This window comes from Panthera tigris, chromosome B3 (assembly GCF_018350195.1).
Source record: "Panthera tigris isolate Pti1 chromosome B3, P.tigris_Pti1_mat1.1, whole genome shotgun sequence".
In the NCBI taxonomy this organism is placed as follows: Eukaryota; Metazoa; Chordata; class Mammalia; order Carnivora; family Felidae; genus Panthera; species Panthera tigris.
This window is the reverse complement of record NC_056665.1, coordinates 86,940,567-86,964,856: the sequence shown is the minus strand read 5'-3', so window position 1 is coordinate 86,964,856 and position 24,290 is coordinate 86,940,567. Positions and strand designations below refer to the sequence as shown.

The following is a 24,290-nucleotide window of genomic DNA, read 5'->3' as shown; positions in this document are numbered from 1 at the left end:
CCACACTCCTATCATATTGGACCCGTGTCTTTTTTAAGCTGAACTACTCGGTTTTGCTTAATAGCAGCTCTGTGATTTTTTTTAATTGCTTATTTATTTATTTTGAGAGAGAGAAATAGAATGTGAGTGGGGGAAGGGCAGAGAGTGAGGGGGACACAGGATCCGAAGCAGACTCTGCGCTGACAGCAGAGAGCCTAATGTGGGGCTCAACCTCATGAACTGTGAGATCGTGACCTGAGTTGAAGTCAGATGCTTAAAGACTGAGCTATCCAAGAGCCCCTGCAGCTCCATAATTTTAAACACGCATTCCTACTACCTGAAATGCTAGCCATAATCAGCCGGCATGCTGAAATGTGCCTATGTTACACATCCCATTTTATTTTTTTTCTTTTTTTTTCAATATATGAAGTTTTTTGTCAAATTGGTTTTCATACAACACCCAGTGCTCATCCCAAAAGGTGCCCTCCTCAATACCCAGCACCCACCCTCCCCTCCCTCCCACCCCCCATCAACCCTCAGTTTGTTCTGTTTTTAAGAGTCTCTTATGCTTTGGCTCTCTCCCACTCTAACCTCCTTTTTTTTTTCCCTTCCCCTCCCCCATGGGTTTCTGTTAAGTTTCTCAGAATCCACATAAGAGTGAAAACATACGGTATCTGTCTTTCTCTGTATGGCTTATTTCACTTAGCGTCACACTCTCCAGTTCCATCCATGTTGATACAAAAGGCCATATTTCATTCTTTCTCACTGCCATGTAGTACTCCATTGTGTATATAAACCACAATTTCTTTATCCATTCATCAGTTGATGGACATTTAGGCTCTTTCCATAATTTGGCTATTGTGGAAAGTGCTGCTATAAACATTGGGGTACAAGTGCCCCTATGCATCAGTACTCCTGTATCCCTTGGGTAAATTCCTAGCCGTGCTATTGCTGGGTCATAGGGTAGGTCTATTTTTAATTTTTTGAGGAACCTCCACACTGTTTTCCAGGGTGGCTGCACCAATTTGCATTCCCACCAACAGTGCAAGAGGGTTCCCGTTTCTCCACATCCTGTCCAGCATCTCTAGTCTCCTGATTTGTTCATTTTGGCCACTCTGACTGGCGTGAGGTGATATCTGAGTGTGGTTTTGATTTGTATTTCCCTGATGAGGAGCGACATTGAGCATCTTTTCATGTGCCTGTTGGCCATCCGGATACACATCCCATTTTAAATGCTACCTCCTCCAAGATATCTTCCCCAGCTACCTCAAATTCAAACCAGTTCTCTGAAATCCCTCATCACTCTTAGAAGCTCTCTTAAAGCTACTGGTGCATATTTTTTTTCATGTCCCCTACTACACTGCATGCTGTTGAAGTGAGGGATTTACACTTTACACATTTTGTAAAAAATAAATTACCTTTATGTTGCAAGCTATCAGTAGATGTTTCCTAAATAAATTATAATTAGTCAGAAATGATAATAAATTTATTTAAATGCATACTAATTTTTATACTGAATAATCAAGTTTTTACTATTTTAAATTCTTAAAAAAGAATTTAGTAACTCTATTATGCATTATTCCTAAAAGCTTTCCTTGATACCTTATACAAGTTTTCACTTCAGGATATGTACATATTAACTCAGGCAAGCATGAAATGAAATTCTTTGATCTGTATCCCTGAAAGTCTGTCTTTCCTTGTGCCCACACATACCCTCCCACATGGTTAAAAATGGAGATACTCTTCCTTCCCAGACCATCTCTTTTCTTATGAATACATCCCTAAATAAGTAATCCAGATGGAATCTCTCTCTCCAAAAAATCCCTCCAACATCTGCCCCCTCCATCCACCCTGCTCAACGTCCTCCTTTCTGAAGACCAGCATTGGATGTCCTGACAGCTCAAAGCAGCGTTTGGATTTTCTGAGGTGCCATTGTTTGGGGGAGTAAAGGTGGCAACAAATCCAAGGCAGGCGGTGAACTCTAAGCTGAAGGATACATGGCAATAGACTCTCCCTGGGAATAAAATTGCCTGTAGGAGGATCTATCCAACAGGACAGTGCCTGCTTTCATAGCTGTAACTTGAGGAGAACAAGGATCTCTGGGCACACTGGTTCTTCTACTCAAGAGTCTGTGGAACTAGGACCTCCAGTGGCTCCAGCTAGCAACACCAACCCAGACTCTATTACCCAACAAATCTGTGATCCAAGTGGTAGAAAAAAAGGAGAAAATATAAATGAGAAATAATTTACACATCTATGGTCCTATTGTTCATACCCACAACCTCCACTATTATTGTTCTCTTATTGATAACCCACTTGTATCATCTTTTCACCATCCTTATATCCCTTGTCTCTTGAGCCCATAGACAGACCTATAGACTAAAATTGGAAGCAAGTGGGGAGAATGCTAAATAGATATTTCCAGGCCTCCAAAGCTGAAGGTAGGCTTCTCCTCTCATTGAATTCACCTTTTATACTGGGTGTCAATATGTGGGTGGCGAGTGTGGTTGGAATGGCTCTGTGTGTCCCCAGTCAGGCCCTCCTCTCCAGGCCACCAGGATAGTGTTTTCCCAAATGAGCTAATTCCAAGGTATTAGCTGGCCCCAAATACTTCTTGCTTCTGCACAGCTGTTTAACTCTCTCACTTTGAAGAGGCAAAATTTATAGAATTTAAGAATATATAGTTCTCTCTTCACTTAACACAATTTTAGTAAATTAATCAACTAGTCTGTATTCACTTTCTATTTCACCTTTAATAATATATAGGTCCTACGAGGGCAGACACCAAGTCTGCCTGGTTCTTTTGCGTGTCCACAGTGTCTGGCACATAAATGGCATGAAGTCCTTATTAAATACATGGAGGTAGGTCATCTGAAGCATAGCTAATGGGCAGGGTTGGTGGAGACATATTTGCTGATACTTTCTGAATACATTTGCATTTGACTGTACACACACACACACACACACACACCTTCCACCTCTCTAGCTCTATAGAAGTTGCCTATGTGCCTCTGTTCTGGACCTCTGCACGTCCCAGCTCTGCCATTTTTTTCTGTCATGCATGCCTTCTACCACCCTTTAACGCTTCAGCTATCCTCTACCCAACTTTTTCTGTAAATGATCTGGCATCTTCCTCTCTTTTGTTATACACTGGCAGGTACAGAAGCTCCAGGGGCTCCACTGACAGGAGAAGCGTCTACAAGGAGGCAAGGCCCACTTGACAATTGTATTGAGGACTGGTCTTGTTTACCTTACCATATGCCGGAAAGGATAGAATCTGAGCAGATGTCTCTTCAGGTCTTGCATATCCACAGAATGTGGCTCCCAAGGCTATATCTTCATTACTGACAACACCTGCTTTCCAGGCCTTAGCTGCCTGCTCAACATCCCCACAAAGATTTCCTCCTGCCACAGCCAATACAGCATTCCTCAAATTAAACCCATCACAGGTTCCTTTTGTAACGTTTATCTCTTTAATGCTAGGGTCCTCATTCTGGAATTCCAGGCTGGCACCCTCCAATATTCTTTTCCAATTCATTTTTTCCCCTTAACCTTTATATTCCTCCCTTTGACATGTCCATTAGATTTGCCCTTTTATATTCATGTCCATCATTGCCATTCCAAACTAGGTTTTCAACACTACAGCCTTCATTTAGTTATCTTTTATTTTAATGTTTATATCCAGACAAGATCGGGTACATTCAGGGTGATATGGCCATAAACAATCCAACCAGAAAACCAGTTCAATCTTTCTACAGCACCCTTAAAAAAACAGCTTATGATTCTTATTTCCTAGCACATGAAGACCCCAAAATCCATGACTGACTTCTCAAAATCTGGTCCAACCTCACGTCCTAAGTCTTTTCAAGACACCCCTGTTACTTTGTGCCAGGCCCAGTGATGGGCACTGGAGATAAGGCAGAATTTGAGACAAACACGATCCCTGTCTTGATGCATCCTAAGATCTTCCTTGGGATTTTCTCCCTTCTCTTATCTGTCAATAGTGCTCTGCTACTTAATATTAATCACAGGTCACCATATTGCCAATTCATATATTCAGCCACAGATTATTTAGTAACCATGCAGTTTGGGTGGGGCATTTGTGCTAGGCAGGTGGAAACTTCAAGCTCTGGAAGTGGAGATGATATTTCTGTTATATAACCTGTGTCTAGCACAATGCCTGGAGATAGCTAAGTGGTACATAACCCTTTTTTTAAATTAATGAATTATGTAATAAAAGTTTGTAAACATTGAGCAATCAGAATTTAGAGTAGAGAGAAATCAGAGTGAGGAGTTTGCAAAAGGCTGTGCTTTGGAGGAGGTGTGGGATGTGCACAGACTGAGAAGTGGGAGGAGGGCATTCCAAGCAAGTACAAGGCTGGAGTGTGAGACAAGGAAGGAAGCTGCCCACCCCACTCCCTCCCCTGCCCAGCTATCTGCTTCTCTTTGTTTCCATAGTAATGGAGTATAAACAGCTCAGCTAGCCCTCAAATCAGGATTATCCGACTGTGTTCTCACTGATAAAATGTGGGCAGCAATAATGTATACTGTGTCCCCCTCGTCTGCTGTAATAGTTACTGCACAATAGGTTATGTTGTGGAATAAAGAGCACAAGTTTATTTCTTGCTCACTAAAATCCCCTGAAAGTCCAGAGAACTTCTTTGCATTCACTGGGGATTCCTGCAGGTTTCCATCTCATAGCATCTTCACATCAACATGTGTTTTATGGTCACTATGGCAAGGGAAGCAAGGGCTGGGGAGTCAAGTGCCAGCAATGAACCTTGCAGCACACAAGTGACTCAGGCCACATTGGCTCCTTATTGCTTTGGTCGAAACTAGTCACATGGCTGTGCCTAACTACAAAGAGTGAAGAAGTAGAACCTTCTGCGAGCCTATAAATAATAATAATAATAAAAAGCTGGATATTGGTAAATATTGTTATGTCTATTACACTTAAATAAACTGAAATTGCATATTATAGACTTAATCTCTATTTTCTGAAGGCTGAAACATATGTGGCCTCAACCAGTCTTTTAACATAAAAATGAGGACACCACTCTGGGGCATGGCAGAAGCCTAAGTTAAAAGGAACTGGAGTCTCTGAATGATTTTGTAGAGTAGGGCCACTACACCAGCCTAGAATTCCCACATCTGGACTATTGCAGAAGACAGAAATAAACTATCAGGGACAAGTCCCTGTGTCTTGAAGTCTCTCTCAGTTACTTAGCCTCTATTCCAACTAAAGGAGGAAAAAATCAAGACAATGGTCTTAACTGGAGTTAAGGCTTGTATCAGGAAATAGCATGGTGGCATGAAAATCAACAAAAAGAATATCAAGACACATCTGTTTATTTCCAACCCAATAATAAGTTTTGAGCTGATAAGAACTAAAACACAGAAACTATTTTTTTTCAGATCTCTCAAGATTTAGCATATTTATACATCCAGAGGATGCTCTTTTGTAGATAATTGTTGGCTGATCAATAAGAAGAAGAAGCAAAAATATAAGAGATCAAAAGTCTATATCTAGCTATATCAAAGACACAAGGATCTCTGAACTGTAGCACGCAGCCTCCAAACTGAGTAGGACATATGCCACCTAGACACAGAGAAAAGGTTGGAAAGTTAGTCTTCTAATGGAAAGGGAGGTAATTCTTAGTGGAGAACATCCATTGACCCATTGCTCCTCCAAACGCACAACGTGAAGTGGTTTCACCATTCCGAACACCACTAGCAAAAAAGACCGTAACTACATAAGAGACCCTTTTGTTTGTTTGTTCTTTAAGTTTTATTTTACTTATATTTACTTATATAATAGAGAATGATTAAGGATTTTCAATAAGGAGGTATGTTTCTTTTGCTTTTTTATTATAAGTGATTTTCTTTCCCCCTCTATTTCTAGGATGACCAGGGAGGAATTTGTTTCAACAAGTAAGGTCATAATCATACCCCATAATTTTTTAGACTTTGCTTGAACACAGAAAAGGTTCACCTGTTTGTCCATTAGAAATATTATATTACAAGTATTACGTTATGGCAAAAATAAAGCAGAATACAATTTTCTTCTTAGGCACGATTAACTGAAACATGCATCCGCCAAAAGAGGGTTAATATCCTGATCTCGTATCCAGATAAATGTCTGAGTGAAATGATAGCTTTAAAGAGGCCACGGGAAACAATACTAAATAAAACAAAAAATTAAACAAGTGACAAAATCATTGAAGGAAAAGTAAAAATAAATATGTTGATAATAAAATATGTATTTATAACATAACTCATAATGATGTATTTATGTTTACCTCATTAATCTGATTATTACCCAATTTTCTTTTTTACATTTAATTTTTTTAATGTTTACTTATTTTTTAGAGAGAGAGAGAGACAGAGCATGAACAGGGGAGGAGCAGAGAGATAGGGAGACACAGAATCAGAAGCAGGCTCCAGGCTTCAAGCTGTCAGCACAGAGACCTATGCAGGGCTTGAACTCACAAACCAGGAGATCATGACCTGAGCCAAAGTCGGACGCTTAACCGATTGAGCCACCCAGGCACCCCTACCCAATTTTCTTATTAAGTTGGGTTCATAAATATTTATTTCATTAGCCTCAAAACATGTTCATGGTGAAATCATTCTAAGTGTGTCTGTAACCAAAATCAGCATGGGGAATGCATAGATTGGAGGACAAGACCCTCTAGTGTGGGTCAGGGGATTAGTGAGGGTAGCAGAGACCATTCAGGGGCAGCTGAACTGGAACTGGCTGAGGTATGTGCACTACACATTAGAAATCAGAGTTGGAGCTTCAGAAGATTTGAATTCTAGTCCTTAACTTCAACAGTGACCAACTCCAGAGCTTTGGTGTTAAGACACAAAGGGGCTAAGCTCACCCAGATATGAGCCAGTGAAAACAGGCAGAGGAATTAGAAAATTATTTCCTTTTAAACTAATAAAAAGAGAGATTTGAGAACAGAGTTTAAATGTGCAGACACCTTGGCCGTGCATACACTGAACCAAGAATTAGACAACCCTATCCCACTATCCTCAGTCAGAAGCATAACCAGATAGCTGCAGGCTCCGTGTGGGGCAAAGCCTGCGTCTGAAAACCCAGGACAAGGAGCACTGCAGAATGTGTGTGTCCTGTGACAGATCCCTTAGAGAGAGAGCCTGAGGGCCTGAAACTGCACACCTCGTTTCTCTCCCTAATTCATAATCATCCAACTCACTCTTACCTTCAAGGGGGAAGAAGCCAGGAGTGTTTCAGGAAAATTCCCTCATCAGGGACCCTAGAGGAGTGGAGAAGCCATCCCTCCTGAGGGAAGTTACTTCAACTTTATACAACTTAAAATTTCCTATCTGTAAACTAGTATCTCCAATATACCTTTTAGCTATAATATTTATGATTTTAAAAAGCCTCTTTGGGGGCAAGTCTATACCCAGGACTGGTGAAGAGAGGGTTGTGTTTCCTGGGGGTCACTTAATGGTCACTCAGAATGGGAAGGTGTTCCTGAGCTAACTGATATACAAACTCTGTGCCATCAGTGTGTTTATGTTATCGTATTTCAAGGAATATATATATTAAGCACCTCTTATATGCTGGTGAACAGAGTGATAAATAAAGCAGATCAGTTCTCCAGCTGCCTTCCTAAAGCTTACCCTCCAGTAAGGAGAGGCAGTAAATAAATAAGCACGATGTGCAATTACCAAAGGCTTTAAAGCAAGAAAAAGTGGAAGATATAGTTGTAGGGAGAGAGAAGGAACAACCTTCCAGGCAGAGGGGATAGCACGTGCAAAGGTCCTGAGGCTGAAATGAATATAGCACTTTTGAGACTTTAGAAAAAGGCTCTGGCTAGAGTTTAGTGAGTAAGGATATGAATGATACAAGTTGAATATAGAAGCACCAGGCAGACAGGGCATTATGGACTATGCTGGGGAGTTTGGATTTTATTTTAAGTGAATGAAAAATTCAGTTAAGAGTTTTAAGTTAAGAAAAGATATGATCTAATTTATGATGCTAAAAAAAATTACTTGGCAGTGTGCAGAAGAGATTTGAGGCATAGAGGATCAATATTCCCATGACATAATATAAGCCACGTAGGCAAAGCCTTAGAGGAAAAGGGAAAAAGCATCCTTTGGGCCTCTGGAATGTAGTTTTTGTGAACGTAGTTCCCAGAGTTCCTGTGTCGCAGTCATCATTGGTAAGAGCTCTGGATGCTTACATGAGTCATTAGAACCAAGTTGGTAAATATCTGATAGTTGGGTGGGATGACATTAACCTGTCATTTTATATATTAATGTTAACACTATTTACTGCTTAGTTGAGAGGAATAGAAGTGAATTTTTATCCAACAATCCCCCAAATACAATTTATTCCAAATAGATATTTGTACTTGTTTCATCAAAATGGCTTTCCTTATGCTCCACTCGCTTCCAGCTCTCAGAAAGATACATTTAAAATCTGGATTCTGCAGTCTAAATTTTGTCCGGTAGCTCTGCTCAAGTTCATTTCCCCCAGTATACAGAATGAACTGACCCACTAATAAGTGAACTAATTTGTGTTCACCGTGGTGCTAAGCAATGTGGGGTATCACTGGTGAGTTTTCATCTTGGGCAAGGTCAAGGGCTTGTTTACATAATGATTATGACCATATCTATCCCCCCCCCCACCATAAAATGTTTCTGGATATCTGGGATCCCTAAAATATTTCTTTCTAGACCTTTTTATCCAAGTTTTCTTGGAGGACATGTGACAGCAGTGTTGATGGGGCAAGTAAGACCAAACTGGCAGTCAAAAGTGTGTTATGTGCTTGGAACAGCCCCTTTGTCTTGGTAAACGAAGGGATGGAAGAATGGTTAGGGGTAGATAGATGGTTTTCATCTTGACAGTATTTTCAAACTTCTGGTTACTTTTTTAAGCAGTAGCTGGAAACAATACCTCCTTTTACTTCACCAGCTGTCCTCAAATTACTATCAAGTCACCCATGGCAAAAGTGCCTATAACATAGAAAAAGAAACAAACAAAAATGAGAGCCTGTAGTGACTGCTCTAGTAGCTGTCCCCGAAGGAAGCACCGCTAAGGTAGAGCACTCCTAACAGACCCAGGAACTTGGTGATGGAGCAAGGGAGCTGCAGGTGGGAGAGTTACCGGTAGTCATTCACAGTCCTGAGACTGGCCACCAGGAGCCTCCTACCCACCCTTGCAACCCAACCAACTGCCACTCACTGAGGGCCTCCTATAGCCCGGGCCTCAACAGGACAAACAACAAAACTACTTTTCTGCAAAAGATAGAAACACGGCTCAAATTGACTTCAGCCAAAAGGGAATTTATGGGCTCATATAACTCAAAAATGTAAGGTAAAACAATCTAGCATGAGGCAACACTGGAGAAAAAGCTCCAGTGGTTTCTTGGAAGACTGAAGTCTTGGTTTTGTTTTCTTCAATGTTTACTTCATTCTAATGAGTAGCTCTTCTTGGAGCTGAGGGGTCTCTTGGCAGTTCCAGGCTTACAGTGTAGCAACCAAAGTGGAAACTGAGCTGCTTCTTCTCCTGGTTTGAAAAAAATCCCAAATTGGCAATAATTCCGTGATCAGGTGAAGATCTGAACCGATCACAAGCCTGTGACTTGTGTTGTTTTGACCAAAGGAAGCTGAGTCATGTCTCTACCCACATAGAGAGGAAAAGTAGGGGCAAAGTGGGGGTGCATTCAGCTCCATCCAAATGACATGGATGAGAATTTGTAACATCCAAAGAATGGGGCACAGTAATTGCCTAAAGACATTTTTACTAGAAGAAAGGTAATAGTAAAGCAGTAGATATCCACCAAGTATTTAAATACCACTAGCCTTTGCATGAGGTACAAAATAGGCTTGCCCTCACAGTTTCACTGCAGGAGGAGGATGGTTCCACAACACAATGCCGTAAGTGTGGTAATTAGAGTAGCCATATGCCATGGTTAACCAGGACAGTCATAGTCTATTCCTGATGTCCCAGTGTAATTATTAACAATGCACCCCTATAACTCTCAAAAGTGCCCTGGTTTGGACAATACATTATATGGCCACCCAAACAATAACTGATATATGTTCAAATGCACATAGAAAGAAAGGAGAGGGAATAACCAGCTGTGAGAGAGGTGAATAGGGTAAACTGGAAAGGCTTAATAAAGAAGGTGATGCTTCACCTGAATATGGAAAGATGTGTGGAAATGTTCCAAGTGGCTGAAGAAGCTGAGAGCATCCTGAGCATCAGGAAAGGTATGAAGATATGAACAATCACTTGGTGGATAGGAATTGCTCCCATATTTCTGTGATTCAGAAGGATCAAAGGTGTGCAGAGGAAAGGGGTGAGGGAAAGGACAGGAAAGGTGGGCCAGGTAACCAGCTTCTGATCCAAAGAAGAAACTCCACATTAAAATGATTTAACCAAGTTTATAGAATCTGGAAGTAAGCTAAAGACTGCCGTGATTAAGAGAAATTTTTAAAATAGGCAAAACTTTTTCTTTTATTTCTGGTTCCATGAAACACTGAAGTATGTCATACCTGAGAAGTGAAACTGAGAAACTTGTTTCACTTCACTTAGATTCACAACACTGGCTGCTGAAGATGTAACCCAGACTGGAAAGATGAAAAATGTCCTCTGTCAGACACAGACATATGTTACTAGTTTGGATCATATGTCATTTGTGACTCAAGTAATCATGAACGCGAAATGAGAAAATAAACAGTTGTGTTGTATAATATGTTTTCTGCTTATCCTTCTTGTGAGATACATTATATATTAAAAAAAAAAGACAGAAATAGATCTATCATAGGGTGTCAACAGAACCAATACATTTGTCAAAAGAACTGGAAGAAGTGTATATTATAAGTTGTTCCTGTAAATTGTATCCCAGATATGCTGATTAGTTTGTATTATTAGCTTCATGTGGCCAAAAGGAAGGTTTGTTCTTTAGTGTTAAATTGTTATATTTGCAGTTGGAGAGGGAGAAGGAAAATGTAAGCTTGCAATTTTATTACCTATGAGAACTGGCTTCTTCCTAGTCCTATATTTTCTAGTCATAATATCACAATTCCACAAATCTAGTGGATATCACAAGTCATGATATCCACCCCCTGCTCCAGTGCAAAGATGTCAAAGTTTATTTCACACAAGGAAAATCTTAAGGTGAATAATGGAGTTGAATGTATTATAATTTCAAATATTTTATGTATAATAGTTAACTATTCTCTAGAGCAATGTGGGTGAGGTTAAATATCTTTATGTAATAGAACAAAAATGAAACAAGAGGGTTAAACTCCAATAAATCATGTCGATTTCTAGCTAAAACCATCTATGAAACACATATTGTGTTGTACACATAACACCGCGTATTTTGTTGTGATTTGGACATTAACACAGATAACCCTTGAGGTCTGATAGTAAATTTGATGCCTCTGTTCTCTTTATGCTTGTGTAACTTCTCCATCCTTGAAATTTTCAAACATCTTAGCAGTTCATATCAGACTATACCACCTTTTTAACTGGGGAATAATTAACATACAGTGTTATATTCACTTTAGGTGCCCATTACAATGACTCAACAATTCTATACAGTACTCAGTGCTCATTTTTTCTGTAGTTGGCATCCACTAATCTCCTGGTCCTTTGTTCATAGAAGACTTCAGTATGTGAATCTCTGTCGTCTCTACTCCTATATCTATCATCTGTGTTGGTGACTTCAATATCCTTGTGAAAAACTCATCCCTCACATGGCTTCACAGTCCCTTGACCTTCATCTCCAGCATCTTCTTCCCATCTTACAATAGCTGGCCTCTCCCACAGGTATATCCTTGACCTAATTATCACTGACAACTGTGCTCTTCCTCCAATTTTCTGTATTCAGTTCTTTAACCTCACTGCCCATCATTCTCACATTCCCACTCAAGCTGGGGTTTGATCATACCAAGTTCTCTGAATCATCAATCTTTATTCTTGTCCATTCTTCATGATCTCTCTTTATTCTGTATTCTTTTATTCCTTATAGAGCTGATATTTCATGTTATCACATATCTATGTACTTTAAAAAATGTAACTATGATGCTCCTTTTTTCTTTTCCTCAAAAAACTCTAGCTCTAGTTATCCCACTATCTCTTTTTTTAAACTGTTTATTTATTTGTTTTGGAGAAAGAGAGAGAGAGAGAGAGAGAGAGAGAGAGAGAGAGAGAGAGAGAGAGAGAATATGCATGAGAGTGGGGAGGGGCAGAGGGAGAGAGAGAATCCCAAGCAGGCTCCACACTGTCAGCACAAAGGCTGATGAGGAGCTCAATCCCACGACCAGTGAGATCATGACTTGAGCCAAAATCAAGAGTCGGAGGCTTAATCAACTGAACTACCCAGGGTCCCCGCACTATTTCTTTTTTTCACATTGGCAGGTGAACAAGTCTGGAGAAAATCACTCACTTCCTGCTGACTGATTCCAATTTAAACTCAAGACCACAAATCCCTACTGGGTAGTCAATATTGCACACATCTTAATCTGTGCTGGTTTCCCACTCTCCAAAATCAGACTATGCCATAATTTTCATATCTCCTTATGCTGCCAATCTGCATTCCAAGATGCAAACCACTTCCTGTGCACCAGTTTTCTCACAACTTCCATTGTAAGAGATGAACATGCTTCTGCCAAAGCCAACACTTGGGTGCATGCTCTCCAGCCCACGCCTTTCCTACCGTAGAACTCTCTTCCTGAAATACTCCTTCTTTTCCTCAGTTTATCCCTCTGAACTTACTTATTCCCACTAGTATAAACATGTTCTCCTGGTTTCTTCCTCCACCTCCTGCTATATTTTCTCTTTTGAAGAAAAACTTTTCAAAATTGTTGACTATAGTTGCTATCTCCATTTCCTCTCCATTCCTTTCTTCTCTCAGTCCATTCCAATTGGCCTTTGCCCCTATTCCTCTGAAATAGTGCTACATTAAGTCAACAACCACCTACATTCTATCACATTTATCTTACTGGATTTCTCATGAGCATTTGGCACAAGTGACCACTTCCCTTTATAGAAACAATTTCCTCTCTTGATTTCCTCTTTCCTCACTGGCCACTTCTTTCTTGATCATCCTTTTCTGCTCAATCTTCAGTTGGTTTCTGAAATACATCATTTCCATATTAGGTCCTCAGCTGGGAATTCCCTTTCCCTCAGTCTTTCTATAATAATATCCTACATGTCATTCAAGTCTCACCTTAAATAGCTCCCCCTTGGAAGGGCATTTTCTAGCAACTCAATTTTAGTTACCCAGAAAAAGTTTTTTATCTTCACTATAACTTTTAATATATTTATATGTATTTGTTTGTTGTCTGTCTCACCCCATTAAAATATGAATTCCATGAAAGTAGGGAACACATCTGTCTTGTTCAAGGTTGTAAGCAATTAAAAATATTTCTTGTGTGAATTAGAAAATTAACATTGATTTGCACAGTGACAACTATTATTTTTTCAGTAACAATTGTACCTTCATTCCATTTCCATGTTTATCGAAACATTTGATGCCATAGAGATGAAAATTTCTCCCCCTATCCACAAAATAAGATTGGTTTTCTTTTAAACTCAAAGAAGGCCTAGAATTCAATAAAGTTTTAGAAACCACTGCATTTACTTTAATTTCTGTTTTCAAATACTAACCTAGGAACTTTAATACTAATCCCTTATAGGTCAAGACCCACTCTTAAAAAAAGAAAAGCTCAGGGGTGCTTGGGTGGCTCAGTGGGTTAAGCATCCAACTTCGGCTCAGGTCATGATCTCACCGTTCGTGGGTTTTTGAGCCCCACATCGGGCTCTGTTCTGACAGCTCGGAGCCTGGAGCCTGCTTCAGATCCTATGTCTCTCTCTGTGCTCCTCCCCCGCTCATATGCTCTCTCTTTCTCTTGAAAATAAATAATGTTGAAAAAAAAAGAAAGAAAAGCTCCTTCAAAGGCAGTGACAGTAGTTAATTTAAAAAAGTGGGGGGAGGGCTTCTAATAAAATCATAGACAAATATACCACAAGGATGGTTTTGTGTACCTCAGATTAAAATTTAAATAGTAAGATTTAAACTTAAATATATTAAAATTTATTTAAATACAATCCTAGATTATTTTCTATGGCATTGTTTCATACAAATACATTATTTTTTTTTTCAATAAGTTATGATAATACTTTATTTACAATTTTGATTATTTTTTAAATTCTGAATACTGAAGTGGAAAATAAATTCTGGAAACAGGAATCTCAAAAACTTGGGTAAAATTTTACTTTAGTAATTTTTCAACTAAAGAGTAAATCAACTAAAAAAAATCTGTCAATCATTAGTTACATAATTCATGAAATTTAGAGCACTTTTTTATGGTAACCTAAAGACTCATGTGCCTTTGTAAAAATGAGATTCTATAATTTGTTTCATAAATATAACAATACTAGGTGCTGCCAAATATCTCCCTTCAGTATGTAAAACAAATGTACATTTCTCAACCTCTTTTGATTTTCATGCCGAAAAAATTGTTGGCTGTGAGATTATTTGTTTATACTATGAAATTTATATTTGTATATAAATTTATACTATGAAATTTGTTTATACTTGAAATTTGGGGCAAATGAAATTTTACCCCAAAAACAAATACTGGGCTTTCCTGTCCAATATGAATGATGACTCACTCTGGATTCATAAAAAGGCAAATCCCAGGGAAAAGAAAAACACATTTTTAAGGAACTTTTTCTCATAACCTTTCAGTTGTGCAAAGTATTACTATCCAATGTTACTTGTCTAGGGACGTTAATCCACACATAAGGCATTACTCCAGTGAGGCAATAATATGAATATAATCTTTTCAAGTAAGATATTTTAAGAGTCCACAACTGCAAACTTGCTATCTGAAATTTGTCATTTTTGTAAAAGAAATAAATCATTGGGGGGTGGGGGGCAAATGATTGAAACAAAGAAATAGAACTAGGCTATTTACAGGGTTGTGTTATCACAAATCTTTTGTTTTAGAGAATATTTTTGGGGGGTTTTATCTTACTAGACAAACTATTAAAATATGTTTTCCAATTCAAAACTAACCTTCAACCTTCAAGTGGTGATCAAATATGACAGTAAATGGGAGTAAACAGGTGTGACTTTTGTTAAATAAATTATCCTCAGTACTAAAATTTTTCTTATATTTTACTGAAGACTATGAAAAAGAAATTAAATGAAATTGGCCTTTTTAAGCATTGGTTTTTTTCTTTCTCTAATACTTTTGACAAAAATTTTAAGTTTTCCTATTCCTAGAGAATTCTTTGCAAAACATGTTGTCTTTCATATTATTGGCCAATGTTTATTTTTCTAGTTTTATGCCACTTATGGGAAACAGATGAAACACTACATTTATTTGAATTATTCTTGGATATTGAGCTACCATACTTTTATACCTAGGCTAAATACTGTTCTGATGTAGCAAATGTTAGACCCTACACTCTCCCTTTAGAGTCATATCTGTCATTTGACTTTTTTTTCCAAGTCATTAGTCCTCCATTTCATTCTTTTTATCATGGCCTTAAATATCCAGTGAGACCCTAGGATTCCTATGTTTGCTCATCTGAACGCTAATAACCCACTCCTTTGAAGCTGCTTCGACTACCGCTGCACAGCAAGGAGGTCATAACAAGGGTGACGGAGATAATAGCAGTCAGTGTCATCCCCACCAGCCCCACTGCTCACGGTCACCATTTCTTCAGACCTCGGCATAGTCTCCATTCCTTATAATGGCTAATGAACTAACATTTCCAATAAACAAAGTCTGCTTTTGCTCAGTGATCTCAAAGCCCTTTGTAAATGTGACTTTTAAATTGCATATGCTAATCACAGGAGCTAAGTAGAAAAAGATGCAGAGTAAGAGGTTAAGGTTAAGCATGTCATGGGGCCCCTGGGTGGCTCAGTTGGTTGGGCGACTGACTTCGGCTAGGGTCATGATCTCACAGATCATGAGTTTGACCCCCGCATCAGGCTCTGTGCTGAGAGCTCAGAGCCTGGAGCCTGCTTCTGATTCTGTGTCTCCCCCTCTCTCTACCCCTCCCCTGCTCATGCTCTGTGTCTCTCTGTCTCTCAATAATAAATAAACGTTAAAATTTTTTTTTAAAAAAAAGGTTAAGCATGTCATATACTCTTGTTTAATTTGAGTAATTGATGGAGCATGAACCAAGACCCCAAAGAGCAGGTAAGGATATAGAAAGGAAGTCTACAGACACTTATGTATGTACAAAGGCTGGTTCCCCTGAAGAGAAGGATCTGCAGGAAGAATATCAAAGAGGAAGAATATCAGAGTGAATATTTTCCATTGTTCTTGAAAATGATACCAGTAAAAGAGGGGTTGGCAACAACACCCTTGTACTTGGGAGATTTACAGAAGGCCTCTGCAGAGCTATTGGGGTTCCAGGCAATTCTGATGATGGTGTCGTGAAATTTGAAGGGCTGAAAAAGATGCCAGACTGAAGAAAAACAAAAACAAAAATGCCACCTCCACTACTGTAGACTAATCACACCCAAAATTCCTCCCTAGAAATGGAGTACTTTCCTTTGTGAAGTCTTTTGAATTTGTGGTGGAGGCTCCCCAAATACGAGTTAGTGAAACCATCTGTGGTAGCATCCTGTGGAAACCTTATTTCCAAATGATGCTTGGGCTTTATTTTCGAGAGTTCTTAAACTGGGCATTAGGAATCTATGTTTTTAAAAGACTTCCCAGATGTGTGTGATGTACAGCTGGGTTAGGGAACCATGTTCTTCTCTCTCATTGAAAAGCCAACACACTGGGGGCACCTGGGTGGCTCAGTGGGTTAAGCATCCAACTTCGGCTCAGGTCATGATCTCTCAGTCTATGAGTTCGAGCCCCACACCGAGCTCTGGCAACTCAGAGCCTGGAGCCTGCTTCAGATTCCGTGTCTCCTCTCTCTCTGTTCCTCCCCTACTCTCTCTCTCTCTCAGGAATAAACATTAAAGTTTAAAAAAATTTTTTTAAAAAGCCAACACACTTATGATTAAGGGATTCATAATTTAAGTCATTAATTGCTTGTACTTTAGAAAAATTAGTTGACATGTGAGAGTGAGATGCTCATGTGGGGAAGATTCCAGAAGATGGCAGGCAGAGAGAGAGAGAGAGAGAGAGAGAGATACTTAAGAGCTAAGCAATGGCCCCAATACCAAAATCAGTGATTTAAAAACTTTGCGTGGTCCTAATAAGTCCATCAATTTAAAGTAATGATATTTTGCTGAATGCTTAGAAAACTCATCGTGTGTCAAGTATTGTTTTAAATACTTTACAAATATTAATCGATTTAACCTTCATAACAACCCTATGATGTAGGTACTAGCATTTCCCCCACTTTATAGATGAGGAAATTAAAGCCAAGGTGAAGATATGAAGTCATTTACCTGAGGTCAGGGAGCTATTAAGTCACTGAGCTCCTCAGTTCCTGCTCCTAGCTACTGGGTACTGCTACCTTTCAGATAGTGGGCTAGGCACTGAGAAATCAAAAATAAATGGCCCTTAGGAAATTTTAGATTTGTGGAAAACAACTGGGAAATCGGGTTCCTGCCATCTGTGCTTCAGGAAGAAAGAGCATGCACTGGGTCTTCTCCAAGCAAATCCTGGTTGACCTTCCATCCTGCTCATTGCCGCTCACCATCTTTGCAAGAACCCATCACTTAGCTTGCCCTTCATCTCCTCTGTGTTTTTGTCAGAAAAATGATAAGAAAATTTGAAGATATACTCAATTTAGAGTGGAGTCAGTTTTATTTCATTTCGAAATGGGATGTAACTGGGTATTGGTCGTGATGATTCTAGAGATTCTCACTTGGGAGAAGATTTGCCACAGGAAAAGGATGAACTCTCGGGGGAATCAACGCAGTCATCAATTTCATTCTTACAGATCCATCCTTGGTTTGCAAATGAGACGAGAGATGCAGCTGCAGGTGAGACAGTACTCATTTCAAAGAAGTACTCGGCAGACCCCAGCTTTAAAGTGTCCACAGCTGTTTGAAGCTGTGCTTTGCATATTTACCTCTTTGTTTGGTCCGCTACTCCTTCTGCTCAGAGATTCAATGAGACAACTTACAAAAAGAATTTATAAGAAAATAAGTTGTTTTATAATTTTCTAATAACAGCTTTCAATCTGTGGGAAGATTTCTTTTTTTTTTTTAGTTTCTCATCTTAACTAGACTCTATTCACATAAATAATTCAGTGGATTCTATTTAATTATTATCCTGATAAATGATATGACCTGTTAACTGGGAAGAATGCCAGATTTAAAAAAATTAGTTTAATGCTTTTCAATTACTTTACACTATTCTTACAGCATAACACCTTACTAGCTTAAAGTAGAGAGGAAAGGGGCGCCTTGGGTGGCTCAGTCGGTTAAGCGTCCAACTTCAGCTCAGGTTATGATCTCATCCATGGCTTATGAGTTTGAGCCCCGTGTTGGGCTCTGTGCTGACAGCTCAGAACCTGGAGCCTGCTTTGGATTCTGTGTCCACCCCACCCTCTCTCTTCCACTCCCCGGCTCATGCTCTATCTCTCTCTCTCAAAAATAAATAAATGTTAAAAAAAATTTAAAGTAGGGAGGAAAAAAGATCTCAACTTGTTACTAATGTCCAAAACTGTTTACAGTAGTTTATAGTACTGAATTAATGTTACTCATCTAGAATTTTGCATTTATGAACTCCAGAGTTTTGTCCTATTCTGGCCATTAAAGTTGTAGTATCTAATGATTACTTTAATATTTCTTAATTATTTAATTTTTAATAATTGGAGCATATTTACTATATCTCCATAAGTGAAAAGAAAACCGTTTCTGCTTTTCAGTGTTCTTGAACTATTGCTATCTCCGATAGTTATGTTAATGAAAAGGATTATTAAAGTGTCTAAAATATACCAAAAGGACTTACATGTCACTTTGCTAACATTATGGAAAAGAAATTATTTTTAGTCTCATTTTTCAGTTAAGAAGCATGAGGCGTAAGTGGATAACTGGCCCATAGTGACATAGCCTGTGGTTTTCAAAGCCAGGATTCTTAACCAGGCATTCTGATTCCTGACATCACCTACTTAACCACTGTTACATCTCCCTCTTTAGAGGAAGAGCATGTATGGGGAGGCCTTAGATGTACTCAGTGGAGTTCTTGACACGGGTACATTTGGCTTAGAGATGAAACGTGTTTTTCATGGGCAATCGAATTGTCTCTGTGGAAAATACTATATAGCTTCTTTAGTATTTGCCAATAATCTATTTGATTATTCTCCTTTAGGTACAGGCCACTAGTAGGATGGTACATTTTGACGTTTTGGTTTTGGTCACTGTGATTTGTAAAACTTGAGGCAATAGTCGAACTTTTCCCATTTCTATGTAGTATATGGAATGGACTCTGTGTGTCATTTAAAAGCACTTTAGCTGATATGATAGAAGGACGATGGTTCTTGGAGTCAATAGGTTTGATTTTTAGTACTGATTCTTCCAACTACCAGTTTTAACACGCTGGACAATTTCTCTCTCTCTCTCTTTCTCTCTCTTTCTTTCTCTTTCTCTCTCTCCCTCCCTCCTTCCCCCTTCCCCCCTGCTTGTAAGAGAAATAAAGATTTCTTGTTCATGGGGATCTTGGGGAAGACCAAATAAGATGACATATAAAGCACTTAGCAAATGTGTCACTTACAAAGCGGGTACTGAATACATGTTACTTCTCTCTCCTTCCCTGCCGGCCCTGCTGCTGTATTTTAAACTCTGGTTACTGACAGTTTTATAAAACTGCTATGAAATCTGAGGGGAACTGAAACTGTCATTCTAATTCACGGGAGTTGGTTATCTTCACAATGGTCTCAGGCCCCGAATATGTGACACAAATGTTTTTGTGAGCCCCACTAAAACAGAAGGAAATTTGTCTGGATATTATTTTACTAATCATTCGTACCCATCTTGGCTGTGGTGCACTATCTTATTTCTATTACTCAAAGCTGTATTTAAAGCAAACTTCTCCCCAATTGCTGATGATAAAATGTAGCTTCGGAGCTGGCTCAACCAAGTCTTTGTACATTACTTCATGTTTCATTCATTTATGTTTCTAATCTCAATGCCATTTTCAGTATGTTTAACTGTAAGCTGTGTATAACATTAAAATGCCTCTATCACCTTATTTTAAAATATATATAAACAGTGTCATTCATCTTATAAAAATGTAGTAAGTTGATATTAATCTGCAATGATATCTAATTATTCTCATTTTAAAGATGCAGAATCTGATGCACAGAGTGACTGATTCTCTTGAAGTCATTTGGAATCTATCAGTAATATCTGTGAGATGTTTTTGAATTTCCCAAATAAATAATATCACTATATTCTTTATCATAGAAAAAATATGTTATATAAATAGAAATATATTTTGCTCAACTTTCACATGTGCTTACATTTAAAGAAATGAAGTGGGGCACCTGGGTGGCTCAGTCGGTTAAGCGCCAGACTTCAGCTCAGGTCATGATCTCATGGTTTGTGGGTTCGAGCCCCATGTTGGGCTCTGTGCTGACAGCTCAGAGCCTAGAGCCTGCTTCAGATTCTGTGTCCCCCTCTCTCTCTGCCCCTCCCCTGCTTGCACTGTCTCTCTCTCTCTCTCAAAAATAAATAAACGTTAAAAAATTTTAAATAAAAAAGTAAAGAAATGAAGCAAAGTTTTGTATATTTAAAATTAATCTGACACCATCCACTTAATTATATGACTAGAAGTAGAAGCATTTTAAAACATGAATCCCTTTAATTTTCTTTCTCTTGTAGATATACCAATAATGATTAATAATAATATAATCTGTCACTTATTGAGATAACTGTATCAGTCTGTCTATCTCTTTGGTTCCTGGATCTGTGCTAGGCAGTTGTAGATGGTTCTTATTTAATTTAATTTTTGCCATATAACATACCTTTCATTATCTACTTTGGGTAATTGTATCTCACTTTTTTGGGGGGGGGGGAATCCCATCCTGCTGTCCCTCCTACTTCTGGGTGGAGTTGACCCTCACAACTCCAAGAGTAGAGTAGAGAGCCCAGGTCCAGCCCAAAACATTCCCCAGACCCTGCCAGTGGGTTCATTGATAGATACTGTCAGTCTGAAATTTGATTTCACTTAAATTATAAGCTAATAAGTTAGTCTATTGCAGTTTTATAGATGCTAGCAGAAAACACAAGATTTCTGGGTCAGAGACAAAGAATATTATTACTTTATGGTGCAGCCAGGAAGCAACATGATTTCCATGAGTTCCTTTTGCTTCTGATTCTCATGGAGCTGACTCTATATGAGCCCATCTGGATGATGTGCAGCAGTGGGTTTATGTTACAACTAAGGAACACTGATCTTGGGGAAACCACCACTTCATAGCAAGCAGTAATCAAGTCTTCCCTGTTCTTAAAAGAGACATTACTTGAATGCTCGAGATTCTTGCTACAAGCACGACCTTGAGAAATAACCCAGGAAAAAAGTGGTCAGAGCCTTTATTCTTGGCATACGCAACAAGATACATGGAGCATGAGAGACACATGGAGTGGTGCCTCCCGACAGATGAACTATGTCAAACAGTCCAGTTAGAATCCCTTTTTTTCTCTTTCCTTTGAAATTTGAACCTGGAAAAATATCACGTTTCAGTTTCTGCTGCTGTCTTGTAATTACAAAGGAATAGCTTATCTGAGAATGGAGTCAACGTGGCAAAAGTCGGAGATGAGAAAAGAAAATGAAAAAAAAAAAAAAGGTCCACTGAGTTATGGATCAAGTAAACCATGAAGCCATATCTTCCTCAAGAATTTTCAATTATGTGAGATAATTAGGTTTTCATTCATTCACAACTAAAAGGGTTCTGATGGATTTGGCATTTGACATGTTGGGTCACCACAACACCCCTAAAAAGAAGGTATTATTATCTGATGTTATAAATGAGCAAAACACACACTATGAAGATTCACTCACACAGTATCACACAATTAATAATTAGCGCCACATTTGCTGATGGCAAACTCCATGCTTTTAACCCTTAAACCTTTAGTTCTCAAACTTTAGTGTACTTTAGAAACACTGAGATTCACCCCAGATCTAATGAATCAAAATCTCTACAGTGGAGATAGAGCAAAGAGAATATGCACATTTAAGTTCTTGGGTAATTCTGATGCAAGGCTCATGGACCACTTGTTAAGAAATATTTCCTTTAGACAAAGGTATGACTTCAAGGATACTGCTGCCTGATGTTCTGACACTATGTCCTTATTAAAAAGCCTTGCTTCTGGAAGATAACACTTGAAGTCTTGTCAGTGATATAAACTACAAATCAAAGGAAATCTTCTGAGAAGAGCTCTGTTGGGAGTAGATAAAGTAAGAGAAAAAGGCTTCTGAGCAGGGGCGACGATGGTGGGAGATTGGGCCCTTAAAAGAGAAGGGGAGACAGAGTCATGAAATTCTATTTCACCCATTATTACCTAAGAAATTCCTTTTTAAGGTGTGTGTGTACATGCGTGCGTGTGTGTGTGTATATGTGTGTGTGTTTTAGGTTCAGATCCTACATAGAGTTTATATATGTATATATGTATAGAGAGACTAAGGAGTCTCTTGAAAAAAAAACCATACAGACATCTGCTTGATTTGCTAGTTAGAGTGGCTCATTGGACATGAAGGAGAATGTTTAATTATTGACTTTGAACAGACATTTTGCCACTGCTAATAATATTAGCTAGATTAATGAATTATTCGAGGGTTATAGAGACAGAAAGACACCGCGAGAGCTATTGTTCATCAATATTTAGATAGCCTTTCCCAGAATAGTCATGTAAACCACATGTGCCATTGTAAAATGTTTTCCTGCTTGCTTATCATGTCTTGGATTTTTTTCTCTCTCCCTATTTAAATGTAAATGGAGTATTAGTTGTCTTTTGATACAGGTATTATTATTGTGAAAGTCAGAACTGTTTTTGTAGGCGATATTCTACAGTGTTTCCACAACATACAGTCTTACAAGTGGGCTCTGATACATAGTAAGTCGTTTTTAATTTTAATTTTTAAAACTTTTAAAAATGTTTATTTTTGAGAGAGAGAGAGCACAAGTGGGGCAGGGGCAGAGAGAGGAGGATAGAGGATCCAAAGTGGGCTCCGTGCTAACAGCAGTAAGCCCAATGTGGGGCTCGATCTAAAAAACTGCAAGATCATAACCTGAGCAGAAGTCAGATGCTCAACGGACTGAGCCACCCAGGTGTCCCTTTAATTTTTAAAGCTGGAAGTGCTTGAGATCTTCATCCCTAGCCGGGGTGGGCACAAAGGCAATGAGGAGGGCACAGAGTTGAACTCTACTGCGAGGATAGTATGATAGCTGATACCATTCCCCACCTCTCATTTTTTTAAAATACTTCTTGTCCTTTCAAAATTGAATACTTGAATCAATCTGGCTTAAAGAGATTTTTATTTTTAGAGTCTTAAGCTCACTATTGTTCCAAAGAATTTTAAGACCATTAGTCTCAGTCTTAAATGTGTGTAATATTTCCAACTATTGACTAATAAGATTAAGTTTCATATGTGTTTTGAAAATAATTAGGTTCATTATCAAAGTGAACTTTACCAAAGGGTTTTTATTTTAAATTATATCTCCTTTCTAGATGATGTTCCCCTCCACCCAACAGTTTGACAAGCAGGTATTTTGATAATTTTAGTTTGCACTGGTTGCTTGTGTTCATAGGCCTCCTCAACTTTATCATCATTGTAGAGACACATTCCTTTCCTTTATAGTTGAAATCAGAAACTGGACTATATCTGATCACCCTTAATACAAATCCTTTCATGAGTACACTACCTATAATGCTTTTCTCTAGATATTTAACAAAATAGTAAATGATCACTTACAACATTATCTCTGTGCCTGCCTTCCTCCAGGGAAACCATGTAACAATGTTGAACCTCTCTGCCTTCTTTTAAAACCAGCAAACTGAAATGTGCTGAATGAAAAGCAAGATTTCCATCTGAATATATGGAAGAGGTTCTCATTAGCTCAAAGGTGTATGGTGCAATGAGATAGCAGCATAGACTGCAATGCTTTATTTTTTTAAGCACACACCACTGTAACTATTATGTGAACATCTATCAATCATTTCAGTTTTGTGCCTAACCTCTCTGATGTGGTACATTGGAATATAGAAGGTAATGAGCAAGATTTACAAAGCTACCCCACTACCAAGGTGGTTTTTAGAAGATTGATATAAATATGATATCTCTAATATTGGTTTAAAATAAGTTGGAAATATATCACAGATTTTAAAAAT

At 38.6% G+C, this 24,290-nt stretch overlaps 1 long non-coding RNA gene across 1 annotated transcript; it reads right to left on the bottom strand.

The window, feature by feature from the left end:
* Positions 1-17,798: 17,798 nt before the first annotated feature.
* On the bottom strand, positions 17,799-19,090 carry LOC122239258. Its single transcript, XR_006218208.1, has 3 exons — positions 18,910-19,090; positions 18,026-18,074; positions 17,799-17,930 (listed from the first exon to the last, which is right to left on the bottom strand). It is a non-coding gene; the product is annotated as an uncharacterized LOC122239258 (long non-coding RNA).
* Positions 19,091-24,290: the final 5,200 nt, after the last annotated feature.